The 13,875-nt window shown below is 41.0% G+C and overlaps 1 long non-coding RNA gene across 1 annotated transcript in view; it reads left to right on the top strand.

Annotated features, from left to right (window-relative positions):
* The first annotated feature begins 617 nt into the window (after positions 1-617).
* LOC138360863 (uncharacterized) overlaps positions 618-13,875 on the top strand; it is a 61,730-nt gene continuing 48,472 nt past the window's right edge. The window contains exon 1 of the long non-coding RNA XR_011226694.1: positions 618-884. This is a non-coding gene — a long non-coding RNA (uncharacterized lncRNA). The remainder of the gene's footprint in view (positions 885-13,875) is intronic.

Genomic DNA, 13,875 nt, shown 5'->3' with positions numbered 1-13,875 from the left:
TGATACCTGGGGCATGGTTCCATTATGGCATGATATCTGGGGCATGGTTCCATTATGGTATGATACCTGGGGCATGGTTCCATTATGGCATGATTCCTGGGGCATGGTTCCAGTATGGTATGATACCTGGGGCATGGTTCCATTATGGCATGATACCTGGGGCATGGTTCCATTATGGTATGATACCTGGGGCATGGTTCCATTATGGCATGATACCAGGGGCATGGTTCCATTATGGCATGATACCAGGGGCATGGTTCCATTATGGCATGATACCAGGGGCATGGTTCCATTATGGCATGATACCAGGGGCATGGTTCCATTATGGCATGATACCTGGGGCATGGTTCCATTACCTTCACCCTGGAAACACAAACCAAAACTGTCTCTATTTTCCGCTTGTTACAACGTGTAATAAAGTTGTTACATCTTGGCTTAACGTGTTTATGACGTATTAGATCGTTGTTACAACTTGCTATATTGGTTGTTATAACTAGTTAGGAGGTGTTAAAACTTGTTCGAACGTTGTACCAACGTCGTAGTTTCGGTGTGTGTTTGACGGGCATTAGCTCTAGAACTTCATCCATAAATTTCTTTTGGGTTTTTGAATGGTTTGCTGCCGGTGAGAGCTGACTATAACTAGATATTTTATATCTTCCAGCAGGTCATTAGTGAATGACTCTCAACATCTAACAAGATGATGTCAATAGGCAGAAAACTTAAGCTGTTATACAATGTTGTCCTCCGTTCCTTATTTCTGTAGCATCACTCACTGATTTTCCCAAAATTAATGTGAATATTTCTTCTTGCAGGAGGAGACTGGACTCACATTCCACCGACTTCCGGACTGATCAAAACAACGAGGATGTGATCACTTGTGTTAGGTACGATTGTTAAAATTAAATATTTTTATGTAATGTAATAGTGTCTCACAAACTTTATGATGTGAAATTCAATAATGTATTGACTGTAGAAGACGATTTTCGACACCACCTTTTAACCCCCTCTCTCTCTGGGGGTTCTCAATGCCGTCCCCACCACGGCCACACTTGATCTACATCATCTTGATTCAACTTTTCCTGACGATTTCTCCCTCCACAAACACCTTATTGATTCGGTAAGAACATAAGAACATAAGAACAAAGGTAACTGCAGAAGGCCTATTGGCCCATACGAGGCAGCTCCTATTCTATAACCACCCAATCCCACTCATATACTTGTCCAACCCGTGCTTGAAACAGTCGAGGGACCCCACCTCCACAATGTTACGCGGCAATTGGTTCCACAAATCAACAACCCTGTTACTGAACCAGTATTTACCCAAGTCTTTCCTAAATCTAAACTTATCCAATTTATATCCATTGTTTCGTGTTCTGTCCTGTGTTGATACTTTTAATACCCTATTAATATCCCCCCGGTTATGTCCATTCATCCACTTGTAAACCTCTATCATGTCACCCCTAACTCTTCGCCTTTCCAGTGAATGCAACTTAAGCTTTGTCAATCTTTCTTCATGTGAAAGATTTCTAATTTGGGGAATTAACTTAGTCATCCTACGCTGAACACGTTCAAGTGAATTTATATCCATTCTATAATATGGCGACCAAAACTGAACTGCATAATCTAAATGGGGCCTAACTAGAGCAAGATATAGCTTGAGAACCACACCAGGTGTCTTGTTACTAACGCTGCGATTAATAAATCCAAGTGTCCGATTTGCCTTATTACGAACATTTATGCATTGATCCTTTTGTTTTAAATTCTTACTAATCATAACTCCCAGATCCCTTTCGCAATCCGACTTCGCAATCACAACACCATCTAGCTCGTATCTTGTAACTCTATCATCATTACCTAACCTCAGAACTTTACATTTATCAGCATTAAACTGCATCTGCCAATCCTTTGACCATTTCAAAACCCTATCTAGATCAACTTGAAGTGATAGTGAGTCCTCCTCCGAATGAATTTCCCTACCGATTTTCGTATCATCGGCAAATTTGCAAATGTTGCTACTCAAACCTGAATCTAAATCATTTATATATATTATAAACAACAGAGGTCCCAGGACAGAGCCTTGAGGCACTCCACTTACAACATTTTCCCACTCTGACTTGATTCCATTTATACTAACTCTCTGTTTCCTTTGGTATAGCCATGCCCTAATCCAGCTTAATATAGCACCCCCAATACCATGAGACTCTATTTTTTTAATCAGTCTTTCATGTGGCACTGTATCAAAAGCTTTGCTAAAGTCAAGGTATACAACATCGCAATCCTTACCACTATCAACTGCCTCAACAATGCTAGAATAAAAAGATAACAAATTTGTTAAACATGAACGGCCATTTATAAAACCATGTTGCGACTCAATTATTAATTTATGTTTTTCAAGATGAAGACGAATTTTATTTGCTATTATAGATTCGAGTAACTTTCCCACAATAGACGTTAGGCTAATTGGTCGATAGTTAGACGCAAGTGATCTATCTCCTTTCTTAAAAACTGGTATCACATTAGCAACTTTCCAAAACTCTGGCACTCTGCCTGACTCTATTGATTTATTAAATATGGTTGACAGTGGGTCACAAAGCTCCTCTTTGCATTCTTTAAGCACCCTAGCAAACACTTCATCCGGCCCTGGGGATTTGTTTGGTTTGAGTTTTACTATTTGTTTAAGAACATCCTCCCTGGTAACTGCTAAACTCGTCAACCTGTCCTCGTCCCCACCCACAGATGCCTCTGTTACTTTTAACCCCGCCCGTCTCGGTACACGTGTCGTCGCAGCTCCTTCTCAGGATGCAGCTACCTGCTTAGCCGCATCGTTCTGCATTGGGGAGACCCCAATGCAGAACCTCAGTGTTGGCTCTGTTCTCCTACGCTATGTTCCAACTGGTGTTAGAGACCTAAATGACTGCCACGAGGATATTATTTATCCTGAGATTTATTTGATTTGAGGATTTATTGCCAAACAAAACTTTCTATATTTTGTTTGGCAATAAATCCTCAAATCAAATAAATCTCAGGATAAATAATACCCAAATTTGTAACAAAATAGATGGCAAATTCCTTGGCATTCTCATTGACCACAAACTAAATTTCCAGGGACACATTTTTAATATATCAAAAAAAGATTCAAAAACTGTTGGCACTCTTTCTAAGATCAGATATTATGTACCTCGCCCTGTCCTGGTGACACACTATTACTCCCTCATCTATCCTTATCTCAACTATGGTATTTGTGCTTGGGGTTCTACTACCCAAAATCATTTACGTCCTCTAATTACTCAACACAAAGCTGCTGTTAGGACAATATCCAACTCTGGCCCCAGACATCACTCGGTACCCCTACTCAAATCTCTGAATATGTTAGATATTAAGTCACTGCACATCCTCTCATGTGTATTATATATATATATATATATATATATATATATATATATATATATATATATATATATATATATATATATATATATATATATGACAAAGTCAGACCAATCACGTGTTTATTTTCGTGTTTTTAATCACGTGTTTATTTTCGTGATATACACACACACACACATATATATATATATATATATATATATATATATATATATATATATATATATATATATATATATGCAACAATGATCACAAAAACACTGATCCAAGTATGCAGAATAACCACATATGAAAAATAGAAAATGCTTAACGCGTTTTCGGCTAATTCGCCTTCATCAGAGCAAAGTAGAATTGTATTGTTAAAAGTAAGGATTTTGTTGAACGAAACGTGATCGAGTCTGCTCTGATCAAACATTGTAACAACAGCCTTAATGTGAGCCCCGGTATGTACAAGTTGGATCCCTATTTAAGCCTCAATATAGCACGTCAAAACAATATAGCAATCATTTAAACACGTATGGCACTTGGAGATATTAATAGGAGCTGCCTTGTATGGGCCAATAGGCCTTCTGCAGTTACCTTCTTTCTTATAATTCCTTTCCTCCACTTATTTTTGGTGGTCAGGTGATCTGCCCAGGCGGATATAAAGGTCTGATCAGCAATCTTATCTTCATTCTACTTTGCTCTGATGAAGGCGAATTAGCCGAAAACGCGTTAAGCATTTTCTATTTTTCATATGTGGTTATTCTGCATACTTGGATCAGTGTTTTTGTGATCATTGTTGCATATATATATATATATATATATATATATATATATATATATATATATATATATATATATATATATATATATATATATATATATATATATATATGTCGTACCTAGTAGCCAGAACGCACTTTTTGGCCTACTATTCATGGCCCGATTTGCCTAATAAGCCAAGTTTTCCTGAATTAATATATTTTCTCTAATTTTTTTCTTATGAAATGATAAATCTACCCTTTTCATTATGTATGAGGTCAATTTTTCTTTATTGGAGTTAAAATTAACGTAGATATATGACCGAACCTAACCAACCCTACCTAACCTAACCTAACCTATCTTTATAGGTTAGGTTAGGTTAGGTAGCCGAAAAAGTTAGGTTAGGTTAGGTTAGGTAGGTTAGGTAATCGAAAAACAATTAATTCATGAAAACTTGGCTTATTAGGCAAATCGGGCCTTGCATAGTAGGCTGAGAAGTGCGTTCTGGCTACTAGGTACGACATATATATATATATATATATATATATATATATATATATATATATATATATATATATATATATATATATATATATATATATATATATATATATATAACTATATATATATATATATATATATATATATATATATATATATATATATATATATATATAACTATATATATATATATATATATATATATATATATATATATATATATATATATATATATATATATATATATATAACTATATATATATATATATATATATATATATATATATATATATATATATATATATATATATATATATATATATATATATATATATATATATATATATATATATATAACTCGCCTCAGTCATGACGCTCTCCGCATTGGAGTTGCCCTTCGCCTTGCCGCCCCCATTCTCACCGAACATAGGTGCATCTGCGGAACTGCGATGGCAGACCAATATGGTCGTCATGGTCTGGTATGTCGTAAATCACAGGGTAAAATTGCAAGACATGAAGAAGTCAACGACATCATAAAAGAGGAGCCTCGCCACAGCCCGCTGCCCGGCACAAAGAGAACCACACTTATCCAGACCTAACGACCCTCAGAAGCGCCCTGATGGGGTCACCTTGCTACCTTGGAAGGATGGTAAGCAAGTGGTATGGGACTACACGTGCGCTGCCACACTGGCCAGTACCTACCTCCACTACAGCACACGTGAAAGCGGTGGTGCTGCTTCTTTCAGGGAATCGCAGAAAATTATTAAATACAGAGGCCTAGCACACTGCTACAGCTTTGTTCCGATCGGCTCGGAGACCCTCGGTTCGTGGGGAAAATGTGCATTGAAGTTCCTAAAGGAATTGGGGGACAAATTGATCAGCGCTACAAAAGACCACAGAGAGCAAAAAGTTTCTTGTTCCAGCGCCTCAGTGTTGCGATTCAGAGGGGAAATGCCTGTTGCGTCTTGGGCACTAGTCCAACTTCAGAGGAATTCGAAGAAGTGTTTGACTTGCAACAATGATCGAACCCGTCTGTGACATTCATCAATGTTTCCCATTGTTGTGTTTTTCAAGAGATCCATAACCTTTAATCACCTTTTTGCATTATTATTTTTGTATCAACCCATGTATATCTTGTAACCATCAAATGCATAATAAAGCACAAAAAATAAAAAAGGAAGGGGGTGGTAGGAGAAAAGCACACAGAAACTGTATTGGAGGGGATCTAAACATTCCCTCTAATGCGTTATGCGTGGTTTCCTCCGAGGCTATGGGTCCCCCTTCTTCCAGCTAGAGGTGGTACTCCCTTCTATATATATATATATATATATATATATATATATATATATATATATATATATATATATATATATATATATATATATATATATATATATATATATATATATGTCGTACCTAGTAGCCAGAACGCACTTCTCGGCCTACTATGCAAGGCCCGATTTGCCTAATATGCCAAGTTTTCACGAATTAATGTTTTTTCGACTACCTAACCTACCTAACCTAACCTAACCTAACCTAACCTAACCTAACTTTTTCGGCTACCTAACCTAACCTATAAAGATAGGTTAGGTTAGGTTAGGTAGGGTTGGTTAGGTTCGGTCATATATCTACGTTAATTTTAACGCCAATAAAAAAAATGATCTCATACATAATGAAATGGGTAGCTTTATCATTTCATAAGAAAAACATTTGAGAAAATATATTAATTCAGGAAAACTTGGCTTATTAGGCAAATCGGGCCTTGCATAGTAGGCCGAGAAGTGCATTCTGGCTATTAGGTACGACATATATATATATATATATATATATATATATATATATATATATATATATAATATATATAACGCCAATAATATATATATATATATATATATATATATATATATATATATATATATATATATATATATATATATATATATATATTAGTATATTTTGGTAGCAGTCTTTCCTGTAGACATATATTATTAAATATGACCGAAAAAGTAAGATTAATAATTCTAACACGAATTTTCTCAATCTTTCGTACATTACGCTTCACTGTTGGAGGTAAATCAAAAATCACTTCTCCAAAATTCATTTTTATTTCTAGTCTGACGCGACACGGGCGCGTTTCGTAAAACTTATTACATTTTCAAAGACTTCACAAATACACAACTGATTAGAACTTGCGTTTCCCTGATTTTATATCTACATTTGAGTGAGGTGGGAAGGGTGATGTGGCATTACATTTGAGTGAGGTGGGAAGGGTGATGTGGCATTAACACAAGACAGAACACTAGGGGATATTAATAGGGTATTAAAAGTATCAACACAAGACAGAACAGAAACAATGGGTATTGAATAGAAGTGTTTGTAGAAAGCCTATTGGTCCATATTTCTTGATGCTTCTATATTGGAGCGGAGTCTTGAGGTGGGTAGAATATAGTTGTGCAATAATTGGCTGTTGATTGCTGGTGTTGACTTCTTGATGTGTAGTGCCTCGCAAACGTCAAGCCGCCTGCTATCGCTGTATCTATCGATGATTTCTGTGTTGTTTACTAGGATTTCTCTGGCGATGGTTTGGTTATGGGAAGAGATTATATGTTCCTTAATGGAGCCCTGTTGTTTATGCATCGTTAAACGCCTAGAAAGAGATGTTGTTGTCTTGCCTATATACTGGGTTTTTTGGAGCTTGCAGTCCCCAAGTGGGCATTTGAAGGCATAGACGACGTTAGTCTCTTTTAAAGCGTTCTGTTTTGTGTCTGGAGAGTTTCTCATGAGTAGGCTGGCCGTTTTTCTGGTTTTATAGTAAATCGTCCTGGCCGTTTTTCTGGTTTTATAGTAAATCGTCAGTTGTATCCTCTGATTTTTGTCTGTAGGGATAACGTTTCTATTAACAATATCTTTCAGGACCCTTTCCTCTGTTTTATGAGCTGTGGAAAAGAAGTTCCTGTAAAATAGTCTAATAGGGGGAATAGGTGTTGTGTTAGTTGTCTCTTCGGAGGTTGCATGGCTTTTCACTTTCCTTCTTATGATGTCTTCGATGAAACCATTGGAGAAGCCGTTATTGACTAGGACCTGCCTTACCCTACAGAGTTCTTCGTCGACTTGCTTCCATTCTGAGCTGTGGCTGAGAGCACGGTCGACGTATGCGTTAACAACACTCCTCTTGTACCTCTCAGGGCAGTCGCTGTTGGCATTTAGGCACATTCCTATGTTTGTTTCCTTAGTGTAGACTGCAGTGTGGAAACCTCCGCCCTTTTCCATGACTGTTACATCTAGAAAAGGCAGCTTCCCATCCTTTTCCGTCTCGGAAACAATATTGTTTGTCGACCATACTGTATTTTTGCTGTTTTTCTGCTATGTTCCCCCCTTTTTTTATTTTTGTATTTTCTCAACACATTTTATACTTTAATCTCAATTAGTATTAAGTTTTAGTCTTTAGTGTTTTACCTGCCCGAAACGCTTTGCGTAATAGAGGCTTTAGGCATTGTATGTACTAGCTCTATCTATAAATTCATCAATATTTGTATCACCCCTTGTATGTATGTACTTTACCTATATATACATTTGAATTTGAATTTGAATATTAAATATATCCTCAAAGCCTAAGGCCATTCTGTCCTCCAGGTGGGCACGTTTACTCGACCCCCTCGTGGTCATCGCCGTCAGCCCCTTCGAGTTGTAAAAAATCACCTTTGATAATAGGAGCCTTCCGCCCTCTATCATTCTTGCTGGTGCCAGATGCTACGTTCAGGAGTACATTCCCTCTCCTAGACTTTGCAATAAGTGCTGAAAGTTCAGGCATGGTGCTCTCAAATGCACAAGTACTGTGTATCTATGCCCCTTGTGTAGGGATGATGATCACTCTAAGTCAGAGTGCTCTTCCCCTCAGGCTCGCTACCTCAATTGCGGTGAACCTTCTCCCGCGCGTATGTTCACTACAATCTTAAGGAAGTCGTCCTCCACTTGAAACACTGGGATCGTCTGTCTTTTTAATGAAGCGAGACGCCAAGTTCACTGTCTCACCCCTTTCACTGGCGTATCTTGTGCTCGCGTGTTGCGTTCTACCTCTCCTCGTCCTTCCCACCTTACTCAGTCTCAACCGTTTCCAGGCCTTAGACACGGACACGCCCACCTCCTCCTCTGTTCCTTTACGTTCTGTCCTGAAGGGGCCCCCCTCCTGGTTCTCCATCTGGAGTTTTCCCCCTTCCTACCCAGTCTGCCATGTCTCCTGTGTCTTCTTTCCCCGATCCTTCTTCCCATCCCTCCCCCCAGTCTCTTGGCCCTCCACACCGCCTGTCTGTCCAGGCTGATATACATCATCCTCCCTGCAATCTCCATGTTGTTCACTCCCATTCATCTTCTCCTGTTAAGACAATTGAGTCTGTCACCCAGTACGTTGTTGCTGGAACACCTGTCTCTTCGAGTCTGAAACATAAGCCTGGCTCCTCTCTTTTGTCCTCCCCGGCGGGTAAGAAGGCAACACTCTCTTCCTTCCCCCCCCCCCCTACCCCTGACTCTCTCACTCCATCCCCTCCCATTTCGGTGGTCGTGCCCCCTGTCCCAGCCATGGAGGTTACTTTAGCCCCTGATTCCCTCCCCTGTTTCTGCCCCACCCCCTCCTCCTGCTGTCCCAGACCACCCCTCTCAGTTGTCTTCTCCTCCTCCGGAATCTACCCGTCCGCCTCTGGTCTGTCCTCCCACTCCCTTCACTCCATCCTTACTCAGTTTATAAATGCCCCCTTAACCCTGACTTTGCTGACTCTGATCCTGATCCTGAGCTTATTTAATATATTGTGTTCTTCTTTACCTTTGTTTCTTCATTATTCTCTGTTGCTGTCCTTTCTCTTTTTGCCGATGTCTATTCTTCAATGCTTCAATGGATTATTCGTGGATTTTATGCCAACTTCCATGAACTCCAACTCATGATTACACAGTTTTCACCCCTTTTTGTATGTCTCCAGGAGCCAATGCTTGGTGCTCGTCCTGGTCACTTCCGTGGTTATTACTTTTTCTCTCCCCCCTTCCCCAAACTTTTTCTGGGGCTCATAACTCTACTGCTCTCTCGATTCGTACTAATATTCCCTTCGTCCCCCTACATTTTCCATCCCTATCCAATGTTCTGCTGCCCATGTCTTTGTCAGAGTAAATGGTATACGGTTTGTTCCATTTATCTTCCCCCCCCCCCCCAAATGTCCCACTTTCTCTTCCTGATCTTAAGGACCTACTGGACTCCTTGCCGGAGCCTGTGCTCCTGTTGAGTGATTTCAACTGTTGACATACCTGTTGGGTATCTGGGGCTTTACTCGCATATTGAATTATTTAATAATGATAATTAACATAAATCGAAAGACCACCCACTTTTGAGAAAAGAGGGAAAACAAATAAAGGTGAGTATGAATTTAACACTATAGAACCAGTGCCTATGTATGGTAATTGATTTAACAATCACTTAAAGACAATGAATAGACTGTATTGTTAATTGATTAAAGTTAAAGCCTCAAATATCATCATTTGGGGGGTTATTTCTAGACGTTCATATATATCTAGGAACCAGTGTGGTTCGTCACTAGGTCATTAAAAGGTCAGTGTTACGGCCCTCTCGGGACGCAACGGGGTCCTTTCTCTGATGTTGTTAGAGGAAGATATATGTATCCGTTCCCGAGCCAGTAGTGGCTATCAAGGGATGAGATCCGTGACGCAAGTAACTTAAAAGGGAGTAGGGAAAGAAAGTTAAGAACTTAATATTATAATGTTCACCATCACCGATTAAATATATAGAATAAAAGAGTACACAAGGGGGAGGGGCATTAACACTTTACAAGGGGATCATGCACAATCTAGTCTTCTGCTGAAGACTCTTGATCAAGAAGCTAGGTGCCGAGTCCGCGGTGCTTTCTTCGTGGCCTCAAGACGTGTCCTCTGAGAACGCCGAGCCTACCCTGGCCACAGGTCAGCCACAACACAGGTCCACTGGGGGCACCGTCGTGGAGGCCGTCAACCACACGTCCAGCAGGTCTGCTGGCAGGTACTGAGCCACCAAGGCTGGTACGGCCACTCCACGAACGATAAAAGGGGTACGCCCTAGACAGGAGTCTCGTGTGATATCACCAATCACCCTCCTGTCCTCAATACCCCAGTGGATTATCGTCTCCAACAGTCGGTCCCGGGTAAATCCTTTCACTGCCACTCCAATGGCAGGCTAACACACCACAGTGTTCTTCCGGGGGGACGACGTCACAACAGCTGCAGCAAACTTCACAGTATGGAGACTGGCTGCCTCGGGTAGACTGACTCCACTTCCATCACAGTGGTCCCAGGTCGGCTCTGTAAGCAGACACGTCATCAATAACAGGGACACTAAAACACCACACTTACAGGCTCAGACACGAACACCTGACGTATCCAGTCCATAGATGGCGCTGTCGTCGGAGCACCACCTCACCAGAGGTCAGGAGCGGCTGTGTTGTGAGCTGCACCAGACTGGAAACTGGTCCTCGAGGCCAGTACACGCTGTCCTCACCAGGTGTCGTCGTCCGTTTGGCGGGGGTTTCGGGAGCTGACCCACAGATGGCGTGGTTGTCACTGCTCCAGGCTCGGACGCTGGATCCGGGTTCGTAACAGTCAGTAACATGGCAAAAACTGAACTAGAATGTAGATTCAAGATATGACATATTAAATAATTAATAATGAAAGATTATTAAATCTTAAGAAATAATAAATGTAGGTTCATTAAACACCGAGTGATAAATTCTTGCGTTAGATTATTCCTCTTAACTATCCTATATGAATTTATATATAGAAACTACTAATAATCTTATTCAAATTTCTACAAAAACATATGTCTTAGCTGTAAGACGACTTCACTAAGTCCGTTTCGTTACTCGCCCACGTGATCACAAGATTCCAATAATGAAGAAACCAGCAGTGAACATCATAGGTGAAGAGAGACAACTTGTTACATCCTCGCCTACACGCTGCAATCATGGAAATTTGAGTAGCATTTGATTAGGCTATGAATTATTTAAATATTAATTGAAATTGAAATAAAAAGGGAAAATCAACTAACATTGTAGTATAGGTCTTCTTGTAATATAACGACAGACTACCCACAAATACACAATCTTGAATGATGTATCAAACCAGAAAAGTATACTTAACGTGAGCGTGCGAGAACACTAAGGTCTGCCGGTATCGCATCTGTCAGTCCCTGGCGTCCACTGCTGTGTACGCGTAATAACAGGTCATGACTATAATTGTAGACGCATTATTAAACTGTTGAGCACTGTAGACCACGTGATGGTATTGAATGGCGGCCGTCTGTTGAGCTACCACGCAACTAATGCTGTGCGACTTGTCAGCCACGCCAATCCTCACGTCTCGCTGTGCGACTCGTCAGCCACGCCAATCCTACCGTCTCGCTGTGCGACTCGTCAGCCACGCCAATCCTCACGTCTCGCTGTGCGACTCGTCAGCCACGCCAATCCTCACGTCTCGCTGTGCGACTCGTCAGCCACGCCAATCCTCACGTCTCGCTGTGCGACTCGTCAGCCACGCCAATCCTCACGTCTCGCTGTGCGACTCGTCAGCCACGCCAATCCTCACGTCTCGCTGTGCGACTCGTCAGCCACGCCAATCCTCACGTCTTGCTGTGCGACTCGCCAGCCACGCCAATCCTCACATAATTAATTATTATACAGAATACTGATAAAAGTAGAGAACCTTACTCAATTCTCTAACATATTGGTAATAAATATGTCTTGCTAGACAATATCTGATGCAATCCTGCCTCTCGATGTGGTGAGAATGTCAGCAAATGACGCGCAGATAGAAATATTAATTTATATTAGTACTACATTAGGTAAAGTTAATTGATACTGTAATTAATATACAACAGTAGTGTATTGTGATACAATAGAGATGTATCAGTGTTGGAAATTTCCAACAATATCCTCTGGGGTGATGTTCTGACAAACACCCGAGGCCGCCTTCTGGAACCATTTGTCCTCTCTTCTTCCGTCTCTTCTGAATCCTGGTGAAACCACTCAAGTGAACTCTCGCACTCGCACCCTTTCATGTCTTGATCTTTTTCTTTGTTTGTCGTCTCTTTACTTAGATTTCACGTGACGGGTTTTTAATGACCTCCATAACAGTGACCATTTCCCCATCCTTGTTATCTTTTTCTCTTTTCACCCTCCCTTTTCCTTCCCTAGGTGGTAGTTTGCCAAGGCTGACTGGAATCTATTCACCCTCCATGCTACTCTCTCCGACCTCTCCGCTCTGCCTTTCCCTCACGCCCTCCTCCTTTTTCATGATACTGTCTTCGACACTGCCTTCCTCTTTATTCCTCGCTCTTCCTTCCGGGGCACGTAGAAGTGCGTTCTCTGGTGGAATGCGGACTGTGTCCGCTGTAAGCGTGCAGCCTGGAATAAATACCAACGTCGGCAGACGGCTGATTCTTTTATTTTGTTTCGGAAGGCAAGAGCAGTGGCCCATAGGACCATCCGTACAGCTAAACGTGAGAGTTGGCAATCTTATGTTTCCACCATTACATCCGAAACTCCTCTACCGCAAATCTGGAAGAAAGTCCGCAAGAAGTAAGTTCGTTCCAGATGTCTCACGGTCCTTCACCTCCAGGTACTCTTGTGGCGGACCCAGTGAAGGTCGTAACCGAACTGGGTTCCCACTTTTCTACTGTTAGCTCTGGTTCTCATCTTCCTCAATCCTTCCTTCTTCTTAAGCCCGCTCTTGAATCTCATCCCTTAGATTTCTGCACTCATCTCCACCTTCCCTATAAAGATGCCTTCTCTCTCTCTCTCTTTGAACTGCAGTCTGCCCTGGCCCTCTGCGGTTCTACGGCAGGGGGTTAAGATGAAATTCATTATGAGATGCTTCGGCATCCCCCTCTTTGCACGTCTCGGTATTTACTGAGTCTGTATAATCAGGTCTGGGAGTCGTCGTCAGTCTCTGAGGACTGGCTCAATGCCGTTGTACTGCCCTATTCGGAAACCGGGGTCTCTCGGGACATTCCCTAAGGACTTCCGCCCTATTTCCCTCACCGAGTTGTGTTAACAAACTCTTTGAATGAGTGGACAATGTGTGTCTGATGTAGTACTTGGAATGCTTTCACCTCGTCTTCCCTTCTGAATTTGGTTTTCACAAGTGCCGCAGCACGACTTATGTTCTGGTGAACTTGGACGTTCATATTCGCACTGCTTTTGCTGTGAAGACCTTCAT

The sequence above is a fragment of the Procambarus clarkii genome, unplaced genomic scaffold, assembly GCF_040958095.1.
Source record: "Procambarus clarkii isolate CNS0578487 unplaced genomic scaffold, FALCON_Pclarkii_2.0 HiC_scaffold_124, whole genome shotgun sequence".
Classification (NCBI taxonomy): domain Eukaryota; kingdom Metazoa; phylum Arthropoda; class Malacostraca; order Decapoda; family Cambaridae; genus Procambarus; species Procambarus clarkii.
Note: the sequence above shows the minus strand (reverse complement) of the source record. Positions and strands in the feature narration are given on the sequence as shown.